Here is an 18564-nt window from a genome sequence, read left to right as displayed (position 1 = left end):
GTATTCTAATAGGTGTAGTAATATTCCATGATCCACCATGTCGAAAGCACTAGACATGTCAAATTGTAATACGAGTATGTTCTTGCCAGTTGCAATTGTATTTTTGAATGAATTAATTGCAGATACTAGTACAGTTTCAGTGCTATGATTTGATCGCAATCCTGATTGAAACTCATGTAGAATTGAGTGTTTGGTTAGGTTGTTTCGTCAATATGCCTTCCATCAATTTTGTTATGAGCGGGATAGAAGCAACTGGTCGATAGTTAGGTCCATTGTGCTTTTCTTGGTATCTTTTGGCAGCGGAGTGAGAAGGATATTTCCTTTATCCGTGGGGAAGAGACCATTTAGGAGTCTGTAATTTACTTGGTTCGTGAGGTCTTTTTTGAATTGTTTGGGGGCGGCTTTTATTAGGCTAGTGGGGCAAATGTCAAGTTTGCATTGAGATTTGGCATATTTTCTGAGCCAGTGTGAGAGTTCATCTACTGAAATCAAGTCAAACTTGGTCCATAATCGATCGGCTGGATATTCCCCAGGTTTTGGGTCTAAGCATTCAAGGATGCTTGTGTACTCAATGGTATTGCTTGGTATCATGTGTCGGAGCTTCATGATTTTTTCCTTGAAATAGTTTGCTAGGTTGGTTGCCGATGGGGTGTCTATGCTATTCGAGGTGACCTGTGTGGTGTTTAGGAGATTGTTTACAAGTGAAAAGAGTTTGTGCATATCCTTGTACTTTGGTCCTATTATAGTTTTGTAGTATGTTCTTTTGGTTTGTCTGATGTTGCATTTGTATTTTCTTTGTAACTGTTTCCACTCTTTGAGTGTGTGTTCGTCTTTTTTTTTTTTTTTTTGCTCCATGCTCTTTCTAGTCTTCTAACCTATGTTTAAAAAAAAAAAAAAAGTTAAAAAGAAGCCAAAAGGATAAGCTGCAAAGGTTAGGACTTTAAATCAGGCATGGAGGTTGTTTAAAAGACCATTAGAGCCAAAAGACCATCTTTCAAAAAGTAGAAAAAGGATCCAAATGAAGATAAGAAGCAACATAAGCACTAGTAAGTTTGATACACAGCATTGATAAAGAAGGCTAAAAGAATATGATAAACTTGCCACAGAAGCAAACAGAAAGCCTGTGAGGGAATTTGTGAGACTGTTAGATCATCAAGGAGCAAAAGGGGCACTCAGGGAGGACAAGGCTATGGAATGAATTCTTTGCTTTGATCTTTACTGAAGAAAATGTAAGAGGATCTACCTGTACCAGAAATTGTTTTCAAGGGTGACAATGCAGAGAAACTGAAATCTTAATGAAAATGGAAGACTGAGTTAAAACAACAAATTAAAAGAGTAGTAAATAACCTGGATCAGATGGTATGCACCCCAGAGTATTGAAAGAACTCAAACATGAAATTGCTGATCTGCTGTTAGTGATCTGTAACTTGTTGTTAAAATTGTCCATAGTACCTGAAAATTGGAGGGTGGTCAATGCAACACCGATTTATAAAAAGGGTTCCAGGGGTGATCTGTGAAATTATAAACTCGTAAGCCTGACTTCAATTCTGGGCAAAATAGTGGAAATTATAGAGAATGAAATTACTGAGCACATAGACAAACATAGTTTAATGGGCCAGAGTCTGAATGGATTCAGCCGGCAAAAGTCATGTCTAGCAATTTGTTTCATTTCTTTGAAGGTGTGAATAAACATGTGATTAAAGGTGAGCCAGTTCATATAGTGGACATAGATTTTCAGAAAACTTTTCACAAAGTTTCTCATGAGAAAATTAAAAAGCCAAAGGATAGGAGACAATGTTCGGTTATGAATTAGGAATTTGTTAAAGGATAGAAAACAGAGGGTAGGGCTAAATGGCAATTTTTCTCAATAGAGGAGGATAAATATTAGCTTTATAAATTATTTAGAAACTGGAATAAGTGATTACACATTTGCAGATGACACAAAACTATTTAAAGCCATCAAAACACATGCGGATTGTGAAAAATTGAAGGAAGACCTTAGAAGTTGAAAGACATAGAGGCATATTTTCAAAGCACTTAGGCTTCCAAAGTTCCATAGGTTTCTATGGAACTTTGGATGCTAAGTGCTTTGAAAATATGCCTCATAGCATCCAAATGGCAGATGAAATTTAATGTGGACAAATGCAAAGTGATGCACATTGGGAAGAATAATTCAAATCATAGTTACTTGATGCTAGAATCCACCTTAGGAGTCAGCACCCAAGAAAAAGATCTAGGTGTCATTGTAGACAATATGCTGAAATGTTCTGTCCAGTGTGTTGGCTGCCAAAACAAGCACACAGGATGCTAGGAAGTATTAAGAAAGGGATGGAAAATAAGACAAAGATTACTATAATGTCTCTGCATCACTCCATGGTGTGACCTTGCTGAGCACTGTGTGCAAGTCTGCTCACCATATTTAAAAAAAAAAAAAAGTAGAATTAGAAAATGTTCAAAGAAGGGCGGCCAAAATGATAAAGGGGTGGAACTCCTCTCATATGAGGAAAGGCTACAGAGGTTAGGGCTCTTCATCTTGGAAAAGAGACAGCAGGGGGGGGGGGGGGGTGATATGAAAGAAGTCTACAAAATCCTGAGTGGTGTAGAATGGGTATCCTTTTTTACTCTTTAGAAAAATACAAAAACTAGGGGATACTCAATGAAGTTACATGGTAATACTGTTAAATAAATAGGAAAAAATACTTTTTTTCACTCAATGAATAGTGAAGCTCTGGAACACGGTGCCAGTGAACGTGGTTATGGCGGTTAGCTTATCTGGGTTTTAAAAAGGTTTTGACAAGTTCCTGGAGGAAATGTTCATGATCTGCTATTGAGATGGACATGAGGGAAGCCACTGCTTGCCCTGGGATCGGAAGCATGGAACCTTGCTACTATTTAGGATACTGCTTAATACTTGTGACATGGATTAGCCACAAATGGAAACCGGACAACGGACTAGATGGACCACTGGTTTGACTTAGTATGGGTATTCTTATGTTCTTGTGAGATAGATTTGCACACCAAGGAGGCAGGGCATGCAAATAGATCTCATCAGTGGTGTGCTGGAGCCGGCTCGCAAGAGCCGGTTGTTACATTTTGTACCGACTTGCGAGCCGGCTCTCCTCCCTCCCGCCCGATCAATTGTCCGCCCGATCCCTCACTGTAACTGACCGTCACCTGACTCTTTTAATTCTTCGGCGGGGCAGGCAGTCTTGCCTGCCTGCTACCAGCGCTGACTCTTCCCTGCCGGTTTGCGCTTTAAAAATGGCCGCCGAGACTTCTACTGAAGTCTCGGCGGCCATTTTGAAGCACGAACCAGCAGGAGAGAGTCGGCGCTGGTAGCAGGCAGGCAAGACTGCCTGCCCCGCTGAAGAATTAGAAGAGTCAGGTCGGCGAGGGACGGGACGGACCCGGATGGAGGGTGAAGTCGCCGGTGAACATTTCGGGAGGGGTGGCAGGGGAGAGAAGGGAGTCCCTGGGCATGAGAGGCTGGAGGGGAGAGAACTAAGGGTCGCGCTGGACATGGGTGCATGCAGGGCAGGGGAAAGGAGGGTCACTGCTGGACATGGGTGGATGGAGAGCAGGGGCGAGGAGGGTCACTGCTGGACATGGGTGCATGCAGGGCAGGGGAAAGGAGGGTCACTGCTGGACATGGGTGGATGGAGGGCAGGGGAGAGGAGGGGAGAGAGAAGAAATGCTGGACATGGATGGAGGGGAGGGAAGAGTGAGCAAGGAGATGAGATGAGGGAAAAGGAAAAGAGGAGAAAAACTGCACATGGATGAAGAAAATAGGCAGAAGCTGAGGACCAGAAATGAAGAAGAAAGGAGGAAAGGAAAGAAATAAATGGAAAGGAAGCCCTGGAAATGGAGTTAAGAGGACAGATAGCAGCAGAATCGGATACTGGACCAGCATGATCAGAAAAACAGTCACCAGACAACAAAGGTAGAAAAAAAATCATTTTATTTTCATTATAGTGTTTGGAATATGTTCACTTTGAGAATCAGGTGCTCAACATTAAAAGTTTATATTTATTTACGGCATTTTATCGCACATTAAACATGAATTAGATTGGAACCTGGGATCATTTAATTTTTTTTCCTGGAGGAATGCATTGCCACCCCCCACCCCAGGCTCTCTCCCCGGCCATAGCCAGCTCTGCAATTTGGGGGGGGGGGGGGGTCGCAGAGGAGGGCCAGGGGGACCAGGGAGAGAGCCTGTTGTTAAACATTTACCAGCACACCACTGGATCTCATGAATATTCATTGTGGATAACATGAAAACCAGACTGACTGGGGTTCCCCTCAGGACAGGTTTAGGAATCACTGCTAGAAAGACTAAGCATCAACAGGAATATAGTCTCACAAACAGGGTGGTAAAATCCTGGCATTCCCTCCTAGGATGGGCAACAAGTTAAAACAGTAATGAAGTTCCAAAACATATGTGATAGGGAAAAAAAATCCCTCACTGTAGCTGCTCAAAACAGTGAGAACAAAGAGTATGACTGAGCAGAATGTTTATTTATTAGGAGTCACAGACCTGTACCTGATTCATTGAATGCTGGAGCTGACTGAATAAATGGCAAAATGATTATTTTGAAGTGCTGGAAGTCCTAGCAGAAATGCAGATGCTTATGTAGCTGGGACTCTTTGGCAGGATTTACAGGGTACTTAGGAGGCTCACACTAATGGTAGCTATTCAGAACAAAAATTTGTGGCTTGGCATGGAAAAAGTGAGTGCTAGAAGGAACTAAGTGAAGATATTTTATTTATTTTGATTTAGCTCACATCTTTTTCAGTAGCAGCACAAGGTCAGTAACATTTATTTATTTATTTATTGCATTTGTATCCCACATTTTCCCACCTATTTGCAGGCTCAATGTGGCTTGCGTAGTACCGTAAACGCGTTTGCCAATTCCGGTATAAACAGTTACACAGTAATGTTATGGTAGAATAAGGTTCATGTGGAACAAACATATTAGGGAATCGTATAGAGGAAGAGTTAAGTTATATCCATTACGTTCTTTGGTTTCGTAGTGTTGCAGGGTTCAAGTATTTAAGTAGGGTCGGTAAGGTATTCCTTTTTGAACAAGTAGATTTTTAGTGATTTCCGGAATTTTAGGTAGTTATAGATTGTTTTTATGGCTTTTGGTAGTACGTTCCATAGTTGTGTGCTTATGTAGGAAAAGCTGGATGCATAAGTTGATTTGTATTTGAGTCCTTTGCAGCTTGGGTAGTGGAGGTTTAGATATGTTTGTGTTGATCCGGTTGTATTTCTGATTGGTAGGTCGATGAAGTCTGTCATGTATCCCGGGGCCTCGCCGTAGGTATTTCCCTATCACTGGAGGGCTCACACGAAGTTTGTACCCCAGACAATGGAAGGTAAAGTGACTTGTCCAAGATCACAAGGAGCAGTAGTAGGATTTAAACTGGGATTCTCCAATTGTAAGCCCAGTGCACTAGCCACTAGGCTATTCCTTTAGCAAACCATGAAAAAATAGGAAGCCCCTCCCCCAAAACAGAGCTTAGAGTCCAGCAAACAAATATATCTTAGAATCCACTTTATCTTTCAATAATAAAATAGATACATGGGAAATTGCAATATATACACTAATTTAATGGCCAAATGACAAGGTAAGTATAATTTTAATGATCACCATATCCTTACAAAGCTAAATTATTCATGTAGGATTATTTATTCCTGTGTTTTACATACCATATTTATTTGAAGACTGGTGGATATAAATTCATTAATCGTGAATAACTTTTAGTACCAATTTTGTTTTCTCTCAACTCTTCTAGTGGTACAGTGCATAAATGCATAAATATTATAGAAGACTGGATGTACAGATACCATTTAAAGTTTAATAAGGAAAAGACTAAATTCATGCTAGTAGGCGGGCACCACAGTTTATCACAGGGCAACTTAATAAAAATCCAAGATAGAGAATACACACTTTCTCAGAGATCAGGATTTTGGGATTATCTGACACTATCTTTTGAATCCCAGTTAAATCATCTGAATAACAAAACTTTTCATCATATGAGGAAACAGATGAATCTGAAAGTTCTTCAGAGAAGATTGCTTTCAATTACTGATTCAAGCTTTTGACCAAATTGAGGACAATTCAAAATACAGTCATTCACAGTTGATATTTTCATCCACTAAAGCAGATTATAACACATTTTACCTGATTCATCTCCACTGGTTCCCGGTAGATGCCAGGATTATGTTTAACTTCTACTGTTTTCTTTTCAAAATTTTATACGGTAAAGCTTCATCCTACATGTTCAATCTTTTTGAATTTCCTACTACTAATTGGACTTACTCGTTATGTAATGCTTATTCCTTCAATTTTCCAAATCCCAGATTATGTATCTTTTGCCTATCAAGCTGAAAGGTATTGCCAGCACAATTGCGAGCTACTACTAGTTAAAGATTTAGAAAAGCCTTAAAAACCTTCCTATTTCAAAAGCATGTATTGAATAATTAAGCCTGTTTCTATATTATTGGATTGTGCTTTGCCTATTGTAGCTCCAGGAAGTATATATCTGTGATCCACTTTGAACTTGTGTAAGTACATGTGGAATATTAGAATGTATGCTGTGCTATTGTTCAATGAACCTCTAAGCAGCTTTATATATTCTTTTAAATATACTGTAAGAAGTTGTTCTATGACAATATCAAAAGTAAATTGATACAGCATTGGATTATTTCCTTAATGCGTCTTTCACAAACAATGGGTTATGAGAATAGCATTTTCCTCGGCAATTTGAATTATTGCTTATGCTATTACCCATTTTTCTAATTTATTATTGAAAGATATAATTGATTTCAGGATATATTTTCAATCATCTGTGTTACAGCAAGGCTGTCAAAGTATCCAGATTCAGAAGGGAAACACAAGAACATAAGACATTTGGCCATGCTTGTTTTGAAGTTTATATCCATTGGTCCACTGCACTATGGTAAAGAACCACTTCTTCCACCTGAAACCAGCACCTGACTTGCCTCTTCCTCCAGGATATTCATATACCAAAATGAATCAGAATTCTTATTTATTTATTTATTTAATTTTTTTTTTTTGGGGGGGGGGGGGGGGGGGGGGGGGGGAGGAGAAAGACAAGTAACCCAAGATTAGCTTAAAATCTCACCTGTGTATTAGGCAGCTCTCTTCAACAGATACAGCAGAAAGATAAAAGAATACAGTACTTTTATTACAGTCTTGCCATTTTAACTCAGAGCTATTTGTGTCTTGTCCAAAGCTCCAAAAGGCAGGGCCTGTCTTATATAAAGTGCTGTGTACTCCTCAAAGCACTATATGATTTTTTTTTTTAAACGCTAATCTTTGCTTCCAGTAAAATTATCAATACAAAAATACAGATTGGTCTAAATCCTCAACTAGTTACAAGATCAGCTAATACGATGTTGCTGATAGTTACCTATCATGCTTATTTTTGAAAGAGATCGCCGGCGATCTTCCGACACAAATCGGGAGATGGCCGGCCATCTCCTAAAACTGGCCAAATCGGTATAATTGAAAGCCGATTTTTGGACACACTTGCCGGCATTTGGTCGCGGAGGCGGCTAAACTTCAAGGGGGCGTGTCGACAGGGTAGTGAAGGCGGGACATGGGCGTGCTTACGAGATGGCTGGCTTCAGCTGATAATGGAAAAAAGAAAACCGGCGATGATGAGCATTTCGCCGGTTTTACTTGGTCTATTTATTTTCACAACCAAGTCTCAAAAAGATGCCCAAACTGACCAGATGACCACCGGAAGGAATCAGGGATGACCTCCCCATGCTCCTCCAGTGATCACCAACCCCCTCCCACCCCAAAAAAAACCAAAAAAAACAAAACTTTAAAACATTTCCTTCCCTAGGAGGGGAAGCCAGTCGGCCTGCTCGTAAAAAAAAAAAAAAGGATCTTGCTGATCAGTTATGTTATGACTTACTTGTTCTTGAGTGCTGTATTTTGTGATACCGTTTTGGTAAATGTTCAAGACTTCATACAAATTAAAAAAGTCCCTGCTGTTCATTTTCCCTTGATGGCCGTCCCTGACGTGCACTTCCCTTAATAGCCGTCTTTCTCTCCGAAAGTGCAATTCTCTTAATGGCCGGCTTTCTCCCCGAACAGGGAAATCAAAACAGTTTTTGCTCACCATTTTTTTAGTAGTAACAGGGGGATTTGATTATACCCCTTCAGGTCTCTCTCAGTCAATCACAGTGCTTTTAGCTGTCTGTGAGTGGCTGAGAGAGACTTGGATTGGGTATAATCAAAAGGGAGGGCCAGCCAAGTAAGTGGAGCTGTGGCCAAGTGGTTACATCATGGCTTTTGTAATGCAGAGGTGGCCGGTTCAAATCCCCCTGTTACTACTAAAAAAACGGTGAGCAAAAACTGTTTTGATTTCCCTGTTCGGGGAGAAAGATGGCCATTAAGAGAAGTGCACTTTCGGAGAGAAAGACAGCTATTAAGGGAAGTGCACGTCAGGGACGGCCATCAAGGGAAAATGAACGGCAGGGACTTTTTAAATTTGTATGAAGTCTTTCTTGAACATTTATCAAAACAGTATCACAAAATACAGCACTCCAGAACAAGTAAGTCATAACATAACTGATCAGCAAGATCTAAACATCCAGAAGTACCAGTGCACTATGAATGCTGGCCCCTCCCATGGCCAAATGCCCTGGATTTGGCCGGGTTTGAGATGGCCGGTTCCAGTTTCCATTATCGCTGAAAAACAAAGTCGGCCATCTCAAACCCGGCGATCTATGGCATTTGGCCGGCCCCAACCGTATTATCGAAATAAAAGTTGGCTGGCCATCTTTTTCGATAATATGGTTCCGGCCAGCTGTTGCGGCACCGCCAAAATAGATCGCCGGCGATCAATTTCGCCAGCGCTGTTCGATAATGCCCCTCTATATGTACAAAAAGAACTGAATGGGTACAGTTTTCACATTTTAGTATCTTGAACTTCACTTTTATTCACAATGACCAATTAACCCATCTGCCAAGGAACTTATGTGGATAGTTTCAGTACTCTTTTCAAATGAATGTGCTTTCTCCTAGAGCTGGCCCAATCACTATGAGGGGCATAATCGAACGGGGCCAGCCAGCTATAAGGGCGGCCATCAATAATGACGGCCCAGTCAAGCGGCGTACCTGACCGTATTATTGAAACAAGATGGCTGGCCATCTTTCGTTTCGATAATACGGTCAGGGCCGGCCAAATCTCAACATTTGGGCCGCCCTTAGAGATAGCCGGCGTTAGAGATGGCCGCCATTGGTTTTCGCCGATAATGGAAACTAATGGCGGCCATCTCAAACCCAGTCAAATCCAAGCCATTTCTGAGGAGCCAGTATTCGTAGTGCACTGGTCCCCTTCACATGCCAGGACACCAACCGGGCACTGCAGTGAACATCACAAATTGCTCCCAGCTGCATAGCTCCCTTACCTTGGGAGCTGAGCCCGCCAAATCGCCCCCAAAACCCACTACCCACAACTGTACACCACTTCTATAGCCTTTAAGGATGAAGGGGGGCACCTACATGTGGGTACAGTGGGTTTGGGGGGGGTTTGGAGGGCTCACATTTACCACCACAAGTGTAACAGGTAGGGGGGTGGGCCTGGGTCTGCCTGCCTGAAGTGCACTGCACCCACTAAAAACTGCTTCATGGACCTGCATACTGCTGTCATGGAGCTGGGTATGACATTTGAGGCTGGCATAGAGGTTGGCAAAAAAATGTATTTAAGTTTTTTTTGGGGGGGGGGGGGGGTGGGAGGGGGTTGGTGACCACTGGAGGAGTAAGGGGAGGTGATCCCCGATTCCCTCCGGTCGTCATCTGGTCAGTTTGGGCACCTTTTCGAGGCTTGGTCGTGAAAAAAAAAGGGACCAAGTAAAGTTGGCCAAATGCTCGTCAGGGCCGGCCTTCTTTTTTCCATTATCGGCCGAGGACGGCCATCTCTTAACCACGCCCCCGTCCCGCCTTCAGTACTCTGCTGACACGCCCCCTTGAAGTTTGGCCGGCCCTGCGACGGAAAGCAGTTGAAGCTGGCCAAATCGGCTTTCCATTATACCAATTTGGCCGGCATTAGGAGAAGGCTGGACATCTCCCGATTTGTGTCGGAAGATGGCCGCCCTTCTCCTTCGAAAATAAGCAGGTATGTGGATTAGGCACCCAGCGCGGGGTACAAATGTAATAATAAAAAACCTATGGTGGCACAATTTGGGGACATCAGAAATTCTACAAAAGATTCATCACTGCCCGACATCCATGCACATCTAAGGCCTGCTGATTATCACCTCCCTCCCCCTCAAATCCTCTTTCAGAGGGTTCAGGACATGGCAAACCTGAGCACAGATTGGTCAGAAGCTAATCTTGGTGCCTGACTTACTGTGTCATTCCATAAAGGAATAAAGGTGTGATGTTTGGTTTAGCAGTCAACTACAGTCATCAGATGAAAGAATGCAACAGAGGAACTTGAAGGAAAACAAGATAATATCATCTGTAACAGAACAGACATGCTAGAACAGGTAAAAACCAAACAAGAAGAAGTATGGGGTAGACCAAATGTGTTTCCAACAAGTAGGTTTATTAAAACAGACTCAACTGAGTCCTGCATTTCGGAGCTAAACGCCTGCCTCAGAAGTCCAACAATTAATCTCTGTAAAAGGCAACACAAATATATACATATGTAAATGAAATATGTTTAAAAAAAACACAAAATAGCATAAATAAAATATACTCAAAATATATCAAACAAGAACAGACTATATAGATATAACGGTAAAATGGAGGAATACAAATGTGTGGTGTTAAAAATGAGTTAACATTAAATTAGAAGCGAATATTTCTATAAAATAAATATAATTCTCAAGAGTGCTAAGTTCTGTTACATACTAGACACATACCAGCCACTGATGACGAACACTAAAAATACACAGACTAAGAAATCCAAAGGTACAGCATCTAGCAAAAGTAGAACATTGGATCACCACATGTATACAAATGGAAAATGAATAAAAAGATGAATGATAAACAGTTTACACAAAAAACATCATGATAAATAACACAAAGGATCACAGAACGGTAAGAACATGGCAAAACAGACAATCATAAAGCAATTAAAAGTAATACAAAAAATGAAAAATATAGAATTTACCAGAGATGAAAATTGAATGCAAATGATATGCATTAAAAAGGCAGACAAAGCACAAAAAAATTACAATCCAACAGAAAACATGGTAAAACCTAACAACCCAAAGGAATCACAGAAGAGTGAGATGTGAGAGCATAGCTAATATATTAAAACTGATAAACGGATGCTGTGAACAAATAAAATATAGTGACAATGAAAAAACACATCCAAAGAAAACTTACACAGCTATTTTATTTATTTATTTATTTGGATTTATTTACCGCCTTTGTGAAAGAATTCACTCAAGGCGGTGTTAAGAATAAATCAAACATAAGCAGAGGACAATTACAGCAGTAAAAATATTCAAACAACAATACAAAGTATGGCATAGTATACTACTTACAATGTCAACACAATGTGTAATAGAACATTTTAATAGACAGCATAGGGTATAAGCAAAGATGGAACATATAGATAGGTAAGACGTTTATGAAAGATAAGATGACAAGTGAAAAATGGCACAATCTTGGTAATCTTAAAACCAAGTGAGATTAAAAGATACATCATGAAAATAAGACAGTGAATGCACAAGGAACCAATATGCGAAATGGAGAAATGCCTCTAAAATAGCACAAAATGAAGCAGCTCTAGTGGTGCATGAGAAAGGAAACAAAATGAATAGTAAATAATCTCATGAAGCATGTGGGAGAAAAGGTGCCACAAGTAACAGCATAAAGTGCAGTGTAAAATACGCCACAAATGAAATGTGGAGTGCATAACATTAGAATGACAACATATGATAGACAAAATAAGATCTTAGGAAAAATGTTCAAACAATGTAAAAATGGCAATACAAAAAGTAAAGGTATATGAACCAATATGCTGAAAGAATAACTATGCACAAAAAATGCAGATCATCAACGCTGGGATCCACAGCACAGCCCAATAAACAGACCCCCAAAAGTGGCATAAAATATTTGAAAAGTGATACCAACATTATGTGGTCTATAAAATCAAGTGAATAAAGATAAAGGTCCCCATTTGTTAAGGTGCACTAGCACTTTTAGCTCGTGCTAAAAATTAGAGCACGCTAAAAATGTTAGTGCGCCTACAGCACAGCTTAGTAAGCAGGGCTCAAAGTGAAAAAAAGATATATACTTACAAAACTGCATGAATCAAAGAATATTGTGACGTGAAACGTGCCAATTACGAATTATGTCACCGAGAGGCAAAGTAAAACATGTGAGAGTGCAGTGTTAAAATATATAAGATGAAACCAATTATGAACGACTGTGAAAATTGGCATGAAAAGGGCACAACCAATAATAAAAGGTGACCCAAGCCTCGTTTGAAAAAGAAAACTGGTATCTTAAAAAAAAGCCTCGTTTGGGAACGGGAAGAAGGAAAGACGTCAAGTCTCAAAGAAAACAAATACAAGCCTTGTTTTGGAAAAGGTATAAAACACAAGTAAATACAAGCCTCAACTGGAAACATGGTAAAGAAAACAGCCTACACTCCGCTGTGAAGTGCCAAATTTCAGTGTAGATAATTACAAGTCAGAAAAAAATTAAAACAGTGAAATAAGAACACAGGATAAATACTAAAAATACATAAAAAGTAAAAAATACTAAATAGTGAAGCAAGAACACAGACTAAAAAACAAAGATGCCAAAGAACCAATAAATCAGGTATAATATGTGCTATTATAGAAAAAAAAAGGTGTAGAACCTGAGGACTGAACACAATGCTATATGTATAAAAATCACAAAAAGTGCCATCTCGGAAAGCCTACTCCAAGGACTCAACATCTAACCTAATGTCCTTCAGAATAGCATATCCATGGACCATTTTGGACTCTATTTCCCTTACCCTTATTTCTTTTTACCTTGTCCCTTCTATCCCATCTAATTTAATTGTATTTGAATAACCACTGGTCTGGCGATAGCCTTATCAGTACATTGTAAGCCACTTTGAGCCTGCACAAGTGGGAAAAGGTGGGGTATAAATGTGCTAAATAAATAAATAATAAACAGACCTAAAAATAAAAAGCATAAAACAGAAAAGCTATGTATAAAAATCGTTATATATATATATATATTTTATTTTTTAAATCACAGTATATAGATCTTGAGACACAAGCCATTAATATGCCTCTAGATTTACACTGACAGGTTATCTGATAAGTATCTTATAGAAGGGTATCAGAAGGCAAGTTATACCAAGCGAGATGATCTACTTAGAAAAAATGAAAGTGCTCCTCACTCACTTTTATCAAAAAAATATATGTAAGATCATTCATAAAAATTGGCATATTTTGGAGGGCCACGATTGTTTTAAAGAGATACCAATCATGGCCTATTCGAGAAGTAAAAACCTCAAGAACTATTTAGAACTATCCACTCTTCCTGACTTATCAACATCTGACAACCCTGCAGTACATAAAGTCATGAAAAATGCGGTTCATTTAGTATTTGTATTCACTGTCTAGACATCAAGGAATTTATTCATCCAGTTACAAGACTACTACTACTTATTTCTAAAGTGCTACTAGACGTACGTAGCGCTGAAACTTGAACATGAAGACATGTATATTCATTGCATCATGGAAAACGAAACAGCAGATCAGTAAAAAATATATATAAAAACTTTATTGTTTCAACCGTAAAATGGAATGCTTGTATAATGGTGGATGTTGTTCACATAAATCTTGAAGAACATCAAAATCTTGAAAAAACCAGCATGAGAACAGCAACTGTTGTCCACCGACGTACATAAATCGCTTTGCTTACAATGCTGGATTTCAAGCATTCCATTTTACGGTTCAAACAATAGCCCCTGACGCAGCCCTCCTGGGCGAAACACGGCCTGTGTCGGGCAACATTTTAGTATATGGTACTACTAATAAAGATTTTATATATATATTTTTTACTGATCTGCTGTTTTGTTTTCCACGTTGGAGTTTGCGGATCGCTTGCATTGTTGTTTTTTGGGATATTCATTGCATCATACCTCAAATTGCAATAGCTCTTTTGTAGTCTATGTATTACTTTGTCCTTGCTCCAAACTAAGGGGTCCTTTTACTAAGGTGCGCTGAAAAATGGCTTGCGGTAGTGTAGGCGCGGGTTTTCGGCGCATGCCAATCCATTTTTCAGCACATATGTAAAAAAGCCCTTTAAAAAATTTTTTGCCGAAAATGGAAGTGCAGCAAAATCAAAATTGCTGTACGTCCAATTTGGGTCTGAGACCTTACTGCCAGCCATTGACCTAACGGTAAAGTCTTACACGGTAACCGAGCAGTAATGAAATATGTGCGCCAAATGCCATTTGGCGCGTGTAGCTGATGCGCGCCAGAAAACAAAAAATATTTTCTGGGCACACACTAAAAATGAAATTACCACAAGGGCCATGTCGTAACCGTGTGGTAATTCCATTTTGGCATGTGTAGACGCTTACGTGGCTTAGTAAAAGGGCCCCTTTATGTGGGAAAAACAAACAAACCCATCAAAACTAAGATAATTGAGCACCACAGTTGTTTGAACAGAAAAGTAGAATCCGCATCTTTGATTTAACACTGGTATGATTATGAACACACTACTCATGACCTTAAATTTTTTTAAATAAGAGTTATAGAACCCAGATGGCCAGGAGGAGATAGAGATTTGATTTTATAACGAGAACAAAAACGGATTTACCTTTTCAATTCTGTAACACCATCAGGTCTGAACATGGAAATAAAAATTATATAAAGAGGTTTATAGTCTTTTACAATATAATTTTGTATACTATTTTTAATACATATTGCAATTTCTTTATATATATACTGTAATTTTTGCACATTGCTCTTCGGTTTTATTCTTAGGTCTGTTTATTTTTGGTTTATTTTTTTCGTACTTTTTGTGATTTTTACACAAATAGCATTGTATTCAGTTCTCAGGTTCTATAACTTCTTTTTCTATAATAGCACATATTATACCGGATGGTTTGTGTCTAGTATGTAACAGAACTTAGCATTTTTGAGAATTATATTTATTTTATAGAACTGTATTCGCTTCTAATTTAATGTTATCTCATTTTAACACCACACGTTTGTGTTCCTCCTCCTGTTATACCTATACAGTCTATTTTATTCTTGTTTGATATATTTTGAGTATATTATGTTTTTATGTTACTTTATGTGGTTTTTTTTTTAACATATTTCATTTACATACGAATATATTTGTGTTGCCTTCTACAGAGATGAATTGTTGGACTCCTGAAGCCGAAATACAAGACTGCGTTGTCTGTTTTAATAAACCTGAGTGTTTTAATAAACATACTTGTTGGGAACACATTTGGTCTACCCCCTACTTCTTGTTTGGTTATACTCTCCACCCATGGGCACGCCTCCTGTGCTGGAAAATAAAATTTTCCAGTGCTCGCCAAGCAAAAAACTACCACAGGATGCCTCAGGACATCCTGCGTTAGTGCCCTTTTAGTGTGCTGTAGGCCCACATTAGGCCTACCATGCTTTAGTAAAGGGCCTCTATAGTAGTTTGACAGATAACAAAACAATGTACCAAAATACAAAGTGCTGATTTTGAAAATAAATTTCTCACTAAACTGATTGTCCTCAGTTTGTAATAGCACCATTGGATCAGACTAGATATGCGAGTTTGAGTCTGGATGTTGATCAAGTATAACCCCTAGAACATTCATGGTTGGCTCAAAAGTGATTTCAATACCAGTTACCTTAATAGACAGGGAGAGTGGAGAGGGGGAGGGGAGCTGATAGCTGCTGTGCAGTGGGACACAAATGGACTTTGGGGGGGGGGGGGGATGCACCAAAGCCCTCGTTACAGCCGTTCCATACCAAATTTCATAACGGCTATGCAGGAAGGAAAGGGAATGCAAATGAGCTGCTCGTTGCAGTTAACTTGCATTCTCTAACCCTTCGTAAAACCGTCGGAAAATTGGCCCGTAGAGCATGCGCAGAGCAGCCAAGCGTTATACTAGCCAAGGACGTCAGAAAAAAAAAACCCAAACACGTCCTTTATGGACGGCCTTGCCCCCCCCCCTCGAGGTCGTTTATCAACGGCCTTGCCCCCCCCCCCCCCGCCCGAGGTCACCGCTGCTCCTTGCTCCCCCCTGCATTAAAATCATAACTTTAGGCAGCCCCGGCCCCCCTCCCTCCCTTTCTCTTCCTTTCTTTGAAATGACAACTCCGCCTCCCGCCATCCTCCATAGGTTACTTACGTCAGACGAGGGCGGGCCCAGGAGGGACGTCCGAAGAGGCGATCAGCTGTTCTTGCCCGTGCAACGCCTTCACACAGAGGTGAGAGGCACTGTGAGGGCCTGGTATCAGATGGAAGGGGGCTGGCGGCGACAACCTCGGGGTGGGGAGGCGGAGGAAGGTGGGAGCTGTCATTTCAAAGAAAGGAGGAGAAAGAGGAAGAGAGGAAGGGAGGGGGGCCGGGGCTGCCTAAAGTTATGATTTTAATGCAGGGAGGAGCGGGGAGCAGCGGTGACCTCAGGCGGGGGAGGGGGGGGCAAGGCCGTCAATAAAGGACGCTCCTGATGAGCGTTTTTGCCCCCTCCCAATTTTTTTTTTTTTTTTTACATTTAAGTTTTGGAAGCCGGGCAGCCCCAACGAGAGGTACAGACCTCTCGTTAGCTTTCCCGGAGTTTTCCAGCGTTAGGGCAAGCGGAAAACATTAGTGCATCTCATTTCAATAGGGTTTCTACACAATTTGCTCATCTGCATTCCGTTTTCGTTTGCTGCTACCGTCATTGGAAATTGGGCTTTAGTGCATGCCAGGGTAATCTACTTGTTCGTTAAAGGCTCGTTTAGTTAAGTGCATCTTGCCCTTACTTTACTAAATCAGGCTCTATAAAAACTGTGTAAGACCTCGAGGGAGTACTTCTCTTCCACTTTAATTTCAGCTGCTAACACCTAAGTTTCTGAACTGGCTTTTAGATTCAAAGAAAACTTGAAAAGGCCTTAAGATAGAGATTATAACAAAACATGGACAAATCCGACAAGCACCGACAAACCACTTATTTTCTGTACCCCCTCCAAAACACCTAATGGTCTGAACATACAAAGTGTCCAAGTTATGAATCCTGAGGCTCTGAAGCCCTAAATATATACTACAACACAAAAATTAAGAGAAAAAAATATTGAGATGTCATCAGTTGTAGCTAAAGAAATTTTAGAACTGATGAATTCTATAACAGTACAATGCAGACAAAACTGTCTTAAATGTTTGGGTGAGATCTATGTGGTAATCAGAATATAGCATCATCTGTGTTCATCTGTAGTCACTAAATATAAGTACTGCAATTAACATAATCCTTCATGTATTATCTTTAATACATATAATCTCTTTTGCAGACACCCAGTGTAATCCAGATCTAACTGTATTAGAAACATGACAGCAGATAAAGGCCATATGACCCATCCAGTCTGCCCATCCTCTGTAATCCCTAATTCTTCCTGTTCCTAAGCGATCCCACATGCTTATCCCATGCCTTTTTAAATTCTGGAACAGTCCTAGACTCCACCACCTCCAACAGGAGGCCATTCCACACCTCCCACCACCCCTTCTGTGAAATAGTACTTCCTTAGGTTACTCCTAAACCTATTCCCTCTTAACTTTGTAATATGTCCCCTCATTCCAGAGCTCTCCTTTATTTGAAAATGAGACTCTTCCTGTACATAAATGTCCTTGAGATATTTAAATGTTTCTATCATGTCTCCTCTCTCCCAGTGTATATATGTTGAGGTTCATAAGCCTGTCCCTATAATTTTTGTATTCAAGACCACTTACTAATTTCATAGCCACCCTCTGGGCCAACTCCATCCTGTTTATATCTTTCCGTAGGTACGGTCTCCAGAACTGCACACAGTACTCCAAATGGGGCTACTAAAGAGACTGATACAACGGCACTATCACCTCCTTTTTCCTGCTGGTCATGCCTCTCTATGCACCCAAGCATCCTTCTGGTTTTGACCGTCGCTTTTTCAACCTGTTTGGAAGCTTTAAGATCATCAGACACAATCACCCCCAAGTCCCGCTCTTCCTTCGTACACTGAAGCACTTCACCGCCTATACTGTACAGTTCCCTCGGATTTTTGCGACCCAAGTGCATGACCCTGCATTTTTTGGGATTAAACCTTAGTTGCCAAATATCAGTCCATTCCGCCAGCTTCGATAGGTCCTCCCTCATGCCATTCACACCTCCAGAGTGTCCTCCCTTTTGCATAGTATCATCCGCAAAGAGACAAACCTTACCAGACAGCCCTTCCGCAATATCACTCACAAAGATGATAAAAAGAGCCGGCCCTAGGACCGATCCCTGTGGTACTTCACTGATGACATCCTTTTCTTCAGAGCAAGCTTCATTTACCACTACTCTCTGTCTCCTACCATTCAACCAATTTTTAAACAT

The 18564-nt window shown here is 40.4% G+C and overlaps 1 protein-coding gene across 1 annotated transcript in view; it reads right to left on the bottom strand.

Annotated features, from left to right (window-relative positions):
* CERT1 (ceramide transporter 1) overlaps positions 1-18564 on the bottom strand; it is a 540904-nt gene that overhangs the window by 400055 nt on the left and 122285 nt on the right.

The sequence above is a fragment of the Microcaecilia unicolor genome, chromosome 2 (genome assembly GCF_901765095.1).
Source record: "Microcaecilia unicolor chromosome 2, aMicUni1.1, whole genome shotgun sequence".
Classification (NCBI taxonomy): domain Eukaryota; kingdom Metazoa; phylum Chordata; class Amphibia; order Gymnophiona; family Siphonopidae; genus Microcaecilia; species Microcaecilia unicolor.
The sequence above is the reverse complement of the archived record's forward strand: the minus strand, read 5'-3'. Positions and strand labels throughout refer to the sequence as shown.